The sequence below is a fragment of the Magnolia sinica genome, chromosome 14 (genome assembly GCF_029962835.1).
Source record: "Magnolia sinica isolate HGM2019 chromosome 14, MsV1, whole genome shotgun sequence".
Taxonomy (NCBI): domain Eukaryota; kingdom Viridiplantae; phylum Streptophyta; class Magnoliopsida; order Magnoliales; family Magnoliaceae; genus Magnolia; species Magnolia sinica.
In genome coordinates, this window is record NC_080586.1 from 72,424,072 (window position 1) to 72,440,412 (window position 16,341).

Genomic DNA, 16,341 nt, shown 5'->3' on the forward strand with positions numbered 1-16,341 from the left:
AATAGCCTGTGAATTAAAGACATGGAATGAATCAACAAAGTCCCCTTGTATAAACTTGAATTGGTGAAGGCGTCTGAGGCGTAGATATTCACATAAGTTCCGCAGATAGAAATGATAACTCATCAAAAACAAGTCAAGAAACAAACGATACATCCGTTGCCATGTCAAGAAATCTATAGTCTTTATGGATAGAACTATATCCAATGAACACACACACACATATGGAGATACTGTTCCATGATGGATATGTGGAGCCTGCCTAGATGACTATGTGACATCCACTTCATACATTTGTTGTATTGGCTCATATTAGAACATCAATTGAGCCACAACAAGGTAAACAGGATGGGTCGCCTATCGTTACCTTTTCTTTCATTGTGTAGCATAAACCTATGTATGACCCCCACATTTCCCTCTCTCTCTCTCTCTCTCTCTCTCTCTCTCTCTCTCCCAGGAAATGGATCGTGTGGTGTGTTGACGATATCCACACCATCCATCCATTTTGTGAGATCATTTTAGCGCAGAAGGGAAAAAATGAGGCAGATCCAGAGCTCAAGTGGACCACACCACAGAAAGCAGTGGGAATTGAATGCCCGCCATTGAAAACTTCTCGGGGGCCACAAAAGTTTTGGATAAAGTTGATATTTGTGTTTTCCTTTCATCCATGTCTATGTGACGTTATAAACAGGTTAGATGGCAAATAAACATCATGATAAGCCCTAGGAAGGTTTCAACTGTGATGTCATTATCCCCACTACTTTCTCTGGTGTGGTCCACTTGAGTTTTTGATCTGCCTCATTTTTTGGCCCATGCCATAAAATGACCTCACAAAATGGATGGACGGTGTGGATATAACACATACATCAAGGTGGAATCCATGTAACTTGGTGACATCAACACACCACGGAGGTCAATGGTGTGTGACCCTCCACGCAACCCACTTCCCTCTCCTATTTCCAAGTGCATAGCACTTGCCTTACCCCAGTACCCATATACCTAATACCAAAATTCTCCATCCCTACAAATCATTTAGCCATGAATATGGAGATTTTTTGAGTGGTTGTTCTTTGTTTTCTATAGTGTGCCCACATTTGATTGCCTGCCTCTCTCAGAATTACTTTGATCAAATGATCTAACCATCATTGAATAACTAGTTTTTTTTTTTTTTTTTTTTTTTTTTTTTTTAGAGGGACCATTCATATCGATTACACTATAAAAGGCTGGAATGTTGATATAGACCTCCCATCACGTGGGGCCCACCTCTGATTACCCATTCCTTTCAAAGATAAGATGCACTTTAAATTGATAATCCTAACAATGAAATCAGTAGCTAGGAAATGGACGCTACATATTGATTACCGTGAAAAAAGTTCAGATTAATTTAGACCATCCATCATATAGGTCCCAATTTTGACTGCTCATCCACGTAAAAAGACATCAACTACAAGGCCCACTTCCCTCACATCACACGTGTCTTTCATCCAGAACGTAGATCAAGGTGGGCCACCATGAAAAGAACTACGGATTCGATAATACACCAAAGGGTAGGTGTGGATGCATGCATTCAAAACACTTTCGTTTGATCTCACCGAATGATTTTGGACATTTCATGAATGTTTGTTTGTTTGCTGTCACTGTCTTCGATCTATTATTTATATGGTTGCAGACATGATGGTTGAATATAATAGATTAATTTAGAACATTAAAATAGTGGGCCCAAAGATAGATGGCTCATGTACCAACAAGTCTCGGAATTTGGACGTTTTAAATTGAGTTAACATATACCACATGTACAACTCTTGTATGCTTGATTACTAACTATCACCGTCTTCCAGTTCCCGTACGAGTATATTCTGCTATCTCTCTTGAATAGAGTTCTCTCTCTCTCTCTCTCTCTCTCTCTCTCTCTCTCTCTCTCTCTCTCTCTCTCTCTCTATATATATATATATATATATATATATATATATATATTCGAAACGCTCACCTGCGGACTTTTTTGAGAACCCATCATACGTGAAGTGGATCCAAAATCTGAACCGTTCATGTGAAGCAGCACCTCCTGAAACCCCCCGGGACCAAGTTTTACTTTGATCTAAAACTTTGATGGGCTATGAAAAATGAAAACAGTTTCCTCCCTTGATTTGCATCTCTCTTTGCTATGGCCCACCAGAATTTTAGATCAGGGTGAAAATTTGTCACAAGGGTTTTCATGGGATTCCGCATCACATGGACCGTTCAGACTAGACACCCATGACACGTGTGCAAAGGTGCGCATGTGCGTAGGTGAGCATGACTCATATATATATATATATATATATATATATATATATATATATATATATATATATATGAGCACCCATGCACACCTTTGCACACGTGTCAGGGACACAAAATTTGAATGGTCCACGTGATGTGGCACCTCTTAAAACCTCAGGGGTCCAACTTTCAGCTTGATACATAACTCTGGCAAAAGGAAAATAGTTATCATGTGTTAGGCTAAAAATTGGGCCAATGAGGTTTTAAGGAGTGTCGCATCACATGGACCATTTAGATTATGTGCCCCTGGCACGTGCAAATTCGTAGCAAGTGCTATATATATATATATATATATATATATATATATATATATATATATATATATATATATATATATATATATATATATATATGCTCACCTGCACACATAAGCATGAATGCATCTTTGCATACGTGTCTTTAGTTGAAAATTCTAGTGGTCGTAGTGATGCAGCACCTCATGAAATGGATCAATTATTTTCTTTTGTCATGGCCCACCAAAGTTTTTAATCAAGGTAAAAGCAGACCGTAGGTGCAAGGCTTGTATCCTAGTCTGTACCGTTCCTTAAACACCGGCGGTCCTCTCGGTCTAATTTCAACAATCTGCGACACGTAGATAGCATTTGCGCGCGACCCTGAATCATACCCTATCAACCCGAGTCGACTCGACCTGAGACTTGTACCCTTGCGACTGCGCCATCGTTGTAGTTCCAATGCTACATCTTACGCATCGATGCGATACCCAGGCTGGGATTTGTGGGCCTACATATATTCCGAAGAAACACCACGCGTTGTAAATTCTGAGAGAATTTCTATAACCCATCACATCAATCAATCAATCACAAGTCAAGTACATCCCATCACTCACCCTTACCTCTCTTCACCAAGTCAAATGAACTAATACCTAGCCATTCCTTTCTTACCAATAAGTCAAAAGAGCCCATACCATCCATACCATCTCTCCTTACAACACACATTCCTCTCTCCCATCTCTCACCCATTCCATCTTATCTCCCTCCATTTCCCAAGCAACCATGAGAGAAAAAAATTCTAAGGGGAGAAAGAACCCAAGATCAAGACCCACTCCCTATCACCCAATCTCACTATCTAACCTTTCAAACTTCATCATCCACCCTTAAAGAGGGAGCTTAGGAGTCAAGGATTCCAAGGAGCTAAAGAAGAGGACCATCGATGGGTGTTTTGTAGGATTAGATTTTAATTTTTGTGATGGACCAAGTGAGGCCTACTAATTGATGGTATAGATCCTATTTGGGACTCATCTTGATGTATGCATGTACATGGAGGAGCTCATAGTGGCGGAACTCCTCCCATCTTCACCGATCTCTCTCTCTCTCTCTCTCTCTCTCTCTCTCTCTCTCTCTCTCTCCATGTGTTGTGGACCCCACTGTGATGTATGTGCCCACCCTGTCCAGCAAGTGGGCCCATGGTTTGGATAGTCAGCACCATCCAGCCGGCTAGATGGCCTGGACAGGCCAGCTGTTGGCACCATCCAACACCCCTGTACGAGAACAATAAATATCAGCTTAATGCAAACATGGCGCCCACCTTGATGATGTGCTGCCTCCAGCACATGGACCCACCTGTCATGGGAACGGATTAGCTGTTGTGCTTCACATCAGCTATATAGTTGTTGTATTAACATCAGCAAATCACGTGGGGCCCATGTGATGTTTATCCATACCGTCCTTTTTTCTGGATATATAGGTGGGAGTCCACCATGATGTATTTGTACACCCATGTTGTCCGTCCATGGGTCCCACGTGGAGACTACCACGATGTATGTGCTTCAGATCCACACCGTCCAGACCTCTAGACGGTGGGTCTGATCATAAGGCATGTGTTATATCTGGATCGTCCTTCTGTTGGACGGCCAGCAGCCTCAGCTGTTGTATTACATCAACAAGTTTTGTGGGTCCCGTTTGATGTATGTATTACAATCCATGCCGTCCATCTGTTCCATCCATGCCGTCCATCTGTTCCATCCACGCCATCCATCTGCGTGGGCCCCACTAGCACGTTCTATGGGTTTGATCATGAGGGATGTGTTATATCCCGACCGTTTATCTAGGACCCACCATGATATATGCATTTTATCCCACCGTCCATCTGGATGGTGGGGACCACCTATATAGCTGTTGTTCTAACGTCAACAAGCTCCATGGGTCTGATTTGAGGTGTGTTATATCCAAACCGTCCACCCACTTGTGAGCTCGTTTTAAGGCTTGAAACTAAAAATAAGACAGATCTACCTATCAGGTTGACCACACTACAAAAATCAGTGGAGGATTGAAAGTTTACCATTGAAACCGTTTGGGGGTCACATAAGTTTTGGATCAATATGAGATTTATTTTTCCTTTTAATTCAGGTCTTTGTGACCTTATGAACAGATTGGATGGAAAATAAACGTTAAGGTGGCCCCCGTGAATTGTTAATGGTGAAAATCATTATCTCCACTGCTATTTGTGGCATGGTCCAGATGATCTTTGGATATGACTCATTTTTTTTTGGGTAATGCTCTATAACGATCTCTAAAAATAGATGAATGGTATAGATATAATAAAATGAAAGTGTTTTACCCACACGTGTGGGTCCCACCTTAATGTGATGTATATTGGGCCTAGATATGAGGCCCACTGTGATGTGTTTAAGGCACATGGATCGTAGTCCATTATGATGTATTTAAGGCCCATGGGTTGTGGCCCAATGTGATATAGATGAGGCCCAATGTGATACATGTGAGGCCCATGAGTGAGGCCCAATGCGATGTATGTGAGGCCCAAAGTGATGTATGTGAAGACCGATGTGATGTGTGATTTCACCATGATGTATGTAATAATGTTTATGATGGGTCATGCCTTGAGAGCAATGATGGTTAAATGTCCACATTGTAACTCTCTCTAGGGCCCATTGTTAGGCCCATTCTCACCTTTCCTTAGTGAGTTAACTCAAACCGTTGGACCCCATGATCGTTAGGCCCATTCTTGATATGAGTAGGCCGTCTAAGCCCATCCTTGATATGAGGAGAGTTCATCATCATCATATAACATGCTTAGTATAGCTTCACAATCCATGCCCATGCGCATCATATGTATGCTTGATATGAGGAGTGATTAATCATCGCACATGTCATTGGGCGGATTATTATTAGACTCCCTGATAGGAGTTGTCCACATGAGCGCGCGGTATGCGCATGATTACTGCATGACTAGATAGTATGATTCATGCATCTCGCATTTGTATGATATGATTTGATATGATTTCTATACGCCCTAACAACATCAGGGCATAGCCTTCACAAGCATATCGTGGATGGTTGGATTGGACATCGAAAATATTGTTACTAGCATCGGGGCTCCATAGATGTCCCCGGGTAAAAATTCCTAAACCCAATAGTACCAGAGGATGACTCCAACATCAAGACTGAGTGGATACATGAGCGCACGAGGGCCAAATACCAGGAGGTCACGTCTCCCAATGTGTCGTGGTCGGTTATAAGGGGGTATGGCCTTACCCGCCCAAGGGTAGAGGGCAATTGCTAGGCTAAGTCTGAGCAGCTCGTAAATGGGTCCACTATCGACGTGTCAGATATGTATTGGCAGACTATTGGTCAGGCCGATAGAGAGGTTTCTTGCATTCAGTTGGACTGCACACCTGGGGAAGGGACAGTGTCATTTGGAGTGTACTAGACCCCGGTGATTATCCAGAGTGAGAACTGTACTGATATTTGATGCTCCAGTGATGAGCTGCATTGATATGTGGATTCGAATGAGGATTGATATGCTTGAGTTGCATCTCGCATCGCATGGCCTTAGTATAGCCGACATCATTCATGCCTTGCATCGCATGGCATTGGTATAGCCGACATCATTCATGCCTTGCATCGCATGGCCTTGATATGGCCAATAGTATCCATGCCTTGCATCGCATAGCCTTGGTACAGCTGATTGCATTCATAGACTTACAAGTATATTCGGCATTACTCCGATATTACATTCTGAGCACGCTTATATTGTGCACACACTTTCACTACCATCTAAACTTTCTATAAGCTTATGCATGATTAATGCATGCAGGTAATACTAGACCGTAGCTGAACAGGATCAGGAGCGTGCCACAGAACTTCTGGAGTTTTGTTATTATTACCATTGTATTTTCCTTTCTGCACATTGTATCTTAAAGTTTTTTTTATCATAGTGGATTTTGTGATGGAGTTCTGGCTATTATTCGTGGGTTATACTTATAGTTATGCTTATTACGAATTAAATTCACGATGAAAATCCTCCTTGTAAGATCCTAGGATCGGAACCTGGTATATGGGTGCCAGGAGCCGAGAATGGGGTACTACGGAGGCTGTCAGTGCCGGATTATCACGCGAAACGTTAGTATGATGAATTGGTGCGCATTGAGAATTACACGAATGTGTATACTTTTTTCTTTTTCTTTTGTTTTTTTAACACACACACCCATGTACGCCGTAGTAGGATTTCACCACCTTTGGTTCCCGACCCAAGACCTCATGTTGAAACTCCTCATAGTCTACCACTGAGGCAAGGACTAGAACCCGAATGTGTATACTTGAGTTTTGCTAATTTCCTCACTTCATAGAATGGTAGCAACTGCCCCAAACCTTTTAAACCGCACATTGGGTAACTTATGGTTGATCTAAACCATTTATTCATTCGTATAACTAAGGGAAAGCTATGGTGGAAGAATCATATCGATAAGATGATCCTAACCCTTGAGTGAGACCAATTTGTTATAATCGTCTGTTGTTTATGAGTCATAAATCATATGGTTAAAATCATTAAATCAAATTGTTTCTTCAGATTAATAAAAAATACAAAGTTAGATCTATCGAGTAGATGTTTGAAGATGATGATTGGACATATTTTATTTATCTGGTTAATCTTGACCGTCCATTTTCATACTATTGATAGGAAGGTTAGAATCACTTTTATCGGCATGATTTTTCGCGCCATTGCTTGTCCATAGTTATATGAATGACAAAAAGGTTTAAATCAATGATAGGTCACTTCAATGTCATTTAAAAGCTTTGGAGACATTACCATATAAGAAATGCTGACCCATACCTAGTTGCAAGTCAAACTAGTTAGTTTGTGGGACCCAATCATGGTGTTTGTAGGCCATCTTAGCCTTCCACATGGTACCTCATAATAAAAATAATAAAAATGGAATGTTCCAAAAATCAAGTGAATCCAACCATTAAATGGGACCCATATGAACTTGGGGGGTTTTTGGGTAATTGTTCATTGTTTTCTATAGTGTGGCCCGCTTGATAATTAGATTGACCTGAATTTCAGGGCATTTTGGACAAAAAATAACATTGGCCTAAATAAATTATCAAAACTTTTCTAACATAATAAACAGGGCTATCCATTTTTCAAGGAAGTGACTCACCTAAGAGTAGGACCACCTAGCACTTTTAAGCAGAATATCTAACCAATGTGATGTTGAAATTTAGTGGTTTTTTGAAGAAAAAAAAAAATATTTTCAAAATTTCGGTATTTTGCCGACAAAACGCTTTTTCGAAAATTTCAAATCCAAAAAGTGCGGTGTGTGCTTTGTCCCACATCGGAAATGGTTGAAATCCTTTTGTGGTTTATATGTGGACTTGTGAAGAGTATTCTTACTTGGTGTTTTGGATGTAGAGATGCGCGGGTTGCGTGTTCCAGTGCGTAGCTCTAAAGATCTTCTACATCTTAGACTCGACTCTCCAGCCTCTGCCTGAAGTGAAGGACACTGACACTCCAGAACAGGTTGCTGCTAGGGTCAAGCGACAAGAAGATGAACTGCTGTGTCATGGCCACATTCTCAATGCTCTCTCTGATCGGTTGTATGATCTGTACACATGGACCACATCAGCTAAAGAAATTTAGAGCGCGTTGGAATACAAATATAATGCTGAAGAGGAAGGTACACAGAAATTTCTAATTGCCAGGTATTTCGACTTCACGATGGTAGACAATCTGTCGCTGCTTGCCCAAATCCAAGAACTACAGCTTATAGTAAACAAAATCAAAGCCATAAAAATTGATCTTCCTAAATCCTTTCAAGTCGGAGCTATTATCGTAAAATTGCCTCCGAGTTAGAAAGACTATAGGAAGAAACTACTGCATAAATATAAAGAATTCGCCCTGGAACAAATCCAAAAGCATCTTCGTATTGAAGAAGAATCCCGTAACCGAGACAAGAAGGATGACACTAATGGTACATCCTCATCCAAGGTGAATGCAGTAAAAAGGTCATCCCAAAATAATACCTATGAGAAAGCTAATTCTCTTAAACTTAACAAAGATCAAGAGAAATTCAAAAAAACCCAAAAGAAGAAAAACGGCAAACCTAAGGGAGCTTGCTATGTTTGTGGAAAGACCGGGCATTTCGCCGTAGTCTATAGGGACCGAAAAAAACCTAATAAGGAGGCTAATGCAGTAGACGATGATATCATAGCCATGGTCACAGAAGTGAACTTAGTTGAAGAGAAAATTCCTAGTTAGTGGTATGATACAGGTGCCACAGTCCATGTATGCAACGATCGATCTGCCTTCAAAACCAATAAAGACGAGACCAATGGTCAAGAGGTTCAAATGGAAAATGAAAGACAATCGAAAGTTGTAGGCAAAGGAACCGTAAAATTACTCTTTACCTCTAGAAAGAAAGTAATCCCGACCAACGTACTGCATATCCCAGACATAAGGAGGAATCTTGTCTTAGGGGATCTTAAGTAAACCTATGATCAGGGTTGTGTTTGAATCAGGCAAGCTGATCTTGTCTAAAAATGGAAACTTTGTGGGTAAGGGTTATGCTTGTAATGGGATGATCAAACTTTCTTTAAGTGAAAAAAATTCTTCTGCTTACATGATTGAATCTGTAACGCTATGGCATGGTAAACTAGCCCATATTGGCTACAATACCATAAAAATCATGACTAAGAACGGCGTAATATCATACAATGATAGTAACAAAGATCAATATGAAGTATGCATACGGTCTAAAATAATCAAAAAATCATTCTCCAGCGTTGAGAGATCATCTCAAATATTAGACTTAGTAATACTGACATATGTGAACTAAATAGCATTCTTACCCGTGGAGGTAAAAAGTACTATATAACGTTTATAGATGATTGTTCAAGATATGTATATGTGTATATGTTAAAATTAAAAGATGAAGCATTTAATGCATTCAAGATCTATAAATCTGAAGTAGAAAATCAATTAATTAAAAATATTAAAATCTTTCGTAGTGACAGAGGAAGGGAATATTTCTCTAATGAATTTTCTACCTATTGTGAAGAACACGGCATAATACATCAATGCACAGTACCTTATACACCACAACAAAATGGTTTAGTAGAGAGAAAAAATAAGACATTAATAGAAATAGTCAACTCAATGCTAATACAAGCACAGTTGTCATTAAACCTATGGGGAGAAGCACTGTTAGTTGCATGTCATGTTTTAAATAGAATTCCATCTAAAAAAATCAAGACCTCTCCATACGAAATATGGAAAGGAAGAAAACCGAACATATGGTATCTTAAAGCGTGGGGGTGTCTTGCATACTGCAGAACTCCAGGACCTAAAAGAACTAAGTTATGACCAAGAGGTATTAAGTGCGTCCTTATAGGGTATGCACAACATAGTAAGGCCTATAAACTTATAGACTTAGACTCCAATATAATCATAGACTCTAGAGATATAGAGCTCTTTGAGAATTCTGTATTCATGGAGAAACAGAACACTGAGATTCAATCCCCTAATGAAATTATAAAAGAAACACAAATAGAAGAAAAAACTTCAAGTGAACCTCGTAGGAGTCAAAGAGCAAGAGTAGGGAAGAGTTTTGATCCTGCTCATATAGACTCTCAACGACTCTCTTTTCATCTAGTTGAGGGTGATAGAGAGAAGGTCATTAGGAAAATACTTATGGTTTTAACTATAGAAGATGAACGTAAAACCTTTAGTGAAGCTATGACTTTAAGAGACTCCGCTTTTTGGAAAAAGGTCATTAATGATAAAATGGATTTCATTATATCTAATCAAACATAAGAGTTGGTAGATCTACCTTCAGGTTCTAAACCAATAAGTTGTAAGTGAGTATTTAAGAAAAAATATCACATAGATGGTACAATTCAAACCTTTAAGGCAAGGTTAGTTGCTAAGGGTTTCTGACAGAAAGAAGGAATCGATTATTTTGAAACTTATTCACCAGTAGCTAGAATAACATCTATTAGGATCTTATTCGCTCTAGCATTCATACATCATCTTCATATCCATCAAATGGACGTGAAGACAGCATTCCTGAATGGTGATCTCGATGAGGAGATATACATGGAGCAAGTAGAAGGATTTATTCTATCAGGCAATGAAAGAAAAGTGTGTAGACTTGTTAAGTCTTTGTATGGATTAAAGCAAGCACCAAAACAGTATTTAAGAAAAAATATCACATAGATGGTACAATTCAAACCTTTAAGGCAAGGTTAGTTGCTAAGGGTTTCTGACAGAAAAAAGGAATCGATTATTTTGAAACTTATTCACCAGTAGCTAGAATAACATCTATTAGGATCTTATTCGCTCTAGCATTCATACATCATCTTCATATCCATCAAATGGACGTGAAGACAGCATTCCTGAATGGTGATCTCGATGAGGAGATATACATGGAGCAAGCAGAAGGATTTATTCTATCAGGCAATGAAAGAAAAGTGTGTAGACTTGTTAAGTCTTTGTATGGATTAAAGCAAGCACCAAAACAGTGGCATCATAAATTTGATTCTAAAGTTCTGTTTTATAGTTTTAAACATAATATTGCTGATAAATGCATATATTCAAAAGTGTGTAATAATTATATTGTAATCATATGCTTGTATGTAGATGATATGTTAATAATCAGTAATAAAATGAAAGGTGTAACTAAAACCATGAAGTTTCTCTCTTCAGTTTTTAAAATGAAGGATCTTGGACAAGTAGATACTATATTAAGTATCAAACTTAAAAAACAGAATGGGGGTTTTGCATTATGCCAGTCTCATTATATTGAGAAAATTCTAAACAAGTTTAATCACTTGAAAATCAAAGAAGTAAAAACCCTATTTGACCTAAGTATCAAGTTAAAAGAAAACAGTGGAAGACAGTTGCACAATTAGAGTATGCTAGTGTTATAGGCATTCTTATGTATGCAATGCAATGCATAAGACCGGATATAACATACGCTGTGAGTAAACTAAGCAGGTTTACGAGTAATCTAAGTGTTGAACACTGTAAAGTAATAAGTAAAGTTCTAGGTTATCTTAAAGAAACCAAAGAACTATGGCTATTTTACTCAGAATTTCTAGCAGTATTGGAAGGATATACCAATACAAGTTAGATATCGAGTGCAGGGGACAACAAGTCCACTACAGGGTGGATATTCACCCTATGAGGTGCAGCTGTATCTTGGGGATCCAAAAAAAAAAAAACTTACATAACGCACTCAACTATGGAATTTGAGTTCATAGCTTTGGCTGCTACAGGCAAAGAGGATGAGTGGTTAAAGGATCTTTTATTAGAAATCTCATTATATACGAAGCCTATACCGGTTGTTTCACTTCATTGTGGTAGTGAAGCCACTCTATCAAGAGCCTATAGCAGTACCTATAATGGAAAGTCCAGACATATAAGTTTGAGACATGATTATATAAGACAATTGATTCAAGATGGAATAATTGCAATCTCATATGTGAAGTCAAGTAATAACTTGGCTGATCCTTTTACTAAATCTCTGACGAGAGAGGTAGTAAGGACAACATTTAGAGGGATGGGGTTGAAACTCTTTACTCAAAGTTTCACCAGTGAAAGAAACCCAACCCAAAATTAGAAAATCTCTAAAGATTGGGTTTAATGGGTGACAACAATTCATTAATAAGTGAAAAGTTTCAGCACTAAAAAAAATTAATTAACCTCATCCAGGATGAAAGTGCTAGCCGTTATAAAAAAGGGATGAGTATTAAACTCTTAATGAAGTCCAGTCAAATAGGACAAGTGTTTTAACGGAAACATTGGAAGGATTTCACCTATGTGAACATAGAAGTTGTGTCGTTTCTCATGAGAGTTAGACTTATCTCAGGATCGTTCATGAAACAGGATAAGCACATGTCTATTAAAAGTGTTAAGTGAGATTATAAAGGAACACATAATGCAAGAGCTATTATGTATGTTGTAATTTCGGTTATGTCATATAGAAAGAACTGGTTCAATGCTACGGCAACCAAAATTTTCCAAATAACTTTAAAATACTTACACTAAGGAAAGATTCAAATCGCAAGATATCTTTCTTTATGCATAATAACTATTATTATTCTGGTAGAGTTTTTTCTATCATTTAAAAAAAAAAAAAAAAAAACCAGTGGGGGATTGTTGAAATTTAGTGGTTTTTTGAAAAAAAAATTAATTTTCAAAATTTCGGTATTTTGCCACCAAAACGCTTTTCCGAAAATTTCAAATCCAAAAAGTGCGGTGTGTGCTTTGTCCCACATCGGAAATGGTTGAAATCCTTTTGTGGTTTATATGTGGACTTGTGAAGAGTTCTTACTTGGTGTTTTGAATGTAGAGATGCTCCTGTTGCGCGTGCATGCTCAGGCTCGGGCACGGGCGTGGGCGTGGGTGTGGGCAGTGTGGCTGTAGTGGCACACTTTGCACTTCCGCAAGTGCGCATCGTGTCGCAGAGTAGTCGCTCCCTCGCGACCTTACGTGAACCGTCGCGAGACGGTGCGATAGGTATGGTCAGTGCCTATGTAAGGTGGGGTCTGAAATGGTTTGGGTTTTATAAGAGACTGAGAACGATCGAATCATAAATCTAAAACGTTCAGCAGTTTTTGAAAACAGCTCTCTGCCTTGAAAGCCACAATGGTCCGAAAACGGACGGACCATGATGATCCAACGACCAGAAATGGCTGGAATTAATGATCAACGGTCAAAAATATTTTCCAAACGTTCTAAACCATTGATAGTCGCCTAGCAATGGTCCACTACCTGATGCCTATATAAACTAGACCATTCCAGTCCGATTTTCATATCTCAACACACCATCTCTCCAATTAGATCAGATACAATTCAAATCTCCTTTTTAGAATATTGTGAACATCTCTACTGTTCTGAGTCTGCCACAATAGATTTGCTGCGTTCAACCGTTCCATAATGGACCTATCGTGATTGTTGCATGCTGGATCCAGATAAGGCTTGTCTTATCCTGGAAGCAATTCGCCTGTAACCCATCAGCAGTTGTTAAGGGGGCGAATTGCGCTTTAAGGACAACGTAATTTTTTACGCGACTCAGCATAGTAGAAAGAAATTTTTTCACAATTTATTTTTATTTTCAATGTATCTAAAAACAATTTTTTAACATGTGACCCACTTGATAGCCATATTAGATTTCACACAAATACTGACACATGTAGATTTCATATTTCAAGAATTATGTCCTACCAAATATAGGATTTTTTATTAAAAATGATCTTAAGGTATGGCCATTTCAATAAAATAACTCTTATTCTCATTTCCTTATTTTAAAAGCCTCAGAACCCCTTTTTCGTTTTTTTATGTATAAAAAAACCCTTATTTTATACTTGTTTTTCCTTGCGAGAGAAGTTTCCAAGCTCCATGATACATAATGTGACATCATGTGATGATAGGGCCTACTTGAAAGTAGATCTAATCCGTTCGTTTTCTTCACGACCCACTTTTTCAGCAGAAAAATGCAAATTTCAATTGGATACGAGCTCTATGTGGCCTACAACATTCGATAACGGCGATCGTTCACGCTCAAATATTTTCTTGTGGTGTGGTCCACTTAATGTATGTGACTTATCCACATTCTATAAATGTGGCTCATTCTTTAGCCCATGGCCTTTTATAAAATGTTGACTCCAATGAATGAAGTGGATTTGACACATACCTAACGGTGAACCCCCCAGACGATATCCTTGTAGTGTTAAAGGTCAAGGTAAAAGTTGTCATGTGTTAAGGGTCTAGATTATCTTTTGTTAAAGATCAAAGTTGTCGTATGTTAACGATCTAAGTTGTCTTGTGTTATATGTTAAGGTTATTATGTTTTAAGGGTCTGGGCTATCATACATTAAGGGTCGAGCTTGTCACATGTTGAGGGTTGTGCAGCCCACCATGGGGACGTGCCAAATCCACTCTATCAACTATATTCAAATTTTAATTTAAAGTTATAAGCCAAAGAATAAGTCACATCTACAAATAAGATGGATTACACTATGAGAAGGTAGTTTGAAGTGAATAATCATTGTTGTCTATAATTGTGGGCCACGGCCAGCCCATATCCAAATGAAATTGTCTTTTCACTAAAATGCTGGGTAATGAAGAAAATGAATAGATTAAATTTACCTACAGGCGACTCAGTAATCCCATTATATCACATCATGCATTGGAAGGGGTTAAAAAGCTCTGTGGCATACGGTACTAGCAAAACTTGATAGGGGCATTTTGGTCCTAAAAAATTAAACATCGTCAGGAGGTAAGAAAGAAAAAGAAATACTAATGTAAGCTATCACTTGAAGCGGCTTATACTTTAGAGTTATTTTGGTGTGTATGTGTGTGTATAAAGTAGAAATCACTGCAATGACGGGTAGAAATGAAATTTAGGACGGTTAGTTATGTGTATGATCCACTCTCTCCATTTGATTTATCCGCTCATATTTAAGGCATGAGTATAAAAATTAGGCAAATCCAAAGCACAAGTGGACGACTTTACAAGAAATAAGGGAACTAAACACCTACCGTTGAAAGCTTCTCAAGGGCCACAAGTTTTGGATGAAGCTAATCCATGTGTGTGTGACCTTACGAATAGCTTGGTCGAGAGACGCCAGTCCAGTATCGACGCGGAAGGATATATATTATGTGTCCAGGAATGTGTGGGGCCCACAGAGATGTCTATGGAAAATCCACTCCATTCATATGTTTTGAAAGACAACAATATTACCGAATTCTAAAAATCAGCCACATCCATAGCTCATTTGGGTCCTAGTACATGAAACAGTGGGGATTGAACGGCTGGGGGTGATAGAAGCTTTGTATCAGCATATGCGTAATAACCTATGATTATGAATGGTTTGGATGGCATATAAACATCATCTTCAGCTGTAAGAAGGTTTCAATGGTGGACATTTCTTTTCCATTGTTTTATTTGGTGTGGCCCACTTAAGCCATGGATCTGACTGATTTTTTGAATTATGTCCCATTGTGGTCTTTCAAAATAGATGGACGAGTAGATTTGTCACGGACATATGTGGGCCCCACACAACCTCGCCCGAGGTCACAGGCAATCTATTGTGTGGCCCACCTAATAGTTAGATTTTAACTGATTTTTAAAGCATCTTGGACAAAAAATGACGACGATCAAAGCTTTTCTAATAGAATAAACAGGACCGTCCATTTTTAAAAGAAGCCGGCCACCTAAGAGCTTAGATTTCATTTCACACAAATACTGACACGTGCAGATTCCATGTTAGATTCCAAACCCAACCCAAGCAGGCACCGTTGAATCTGCCACCACAGAAAACAGGTACAATATCCAACCGGCCACCAGATGGGCCTGACCTTGTAGATGATCTCGCCCAGATTTTAGGATGGTCCACTCATCAGGTGGGCCACAATATTAGAAATGGTTGTATTGCTCAGAAGAACTTCAGCCGAGTTTTCTTCACCCGTACATCTGTTCATGCAAACTGTGGCCTACCTAATCAGCAGGCCAACGTGGAAGAGTTTGGACGGTAGGAACCATCAAATCAACGGTTCAAATCACCAAACCAACGCCCACGATGTATGTAATCCTTTGGGTCATCATATATTGGGTTTGCTGACGTGTAACGACCCTATAATATCCCTAGTGTCAATCTTTATGTGGGGACCAAGTGGGCCAGACCTAAATGGTCATGAAGGACTATTGGACAGGAGACGTCCAATATCCACTGATGGGCCGATCACGTCCATTCAAACAAGGGC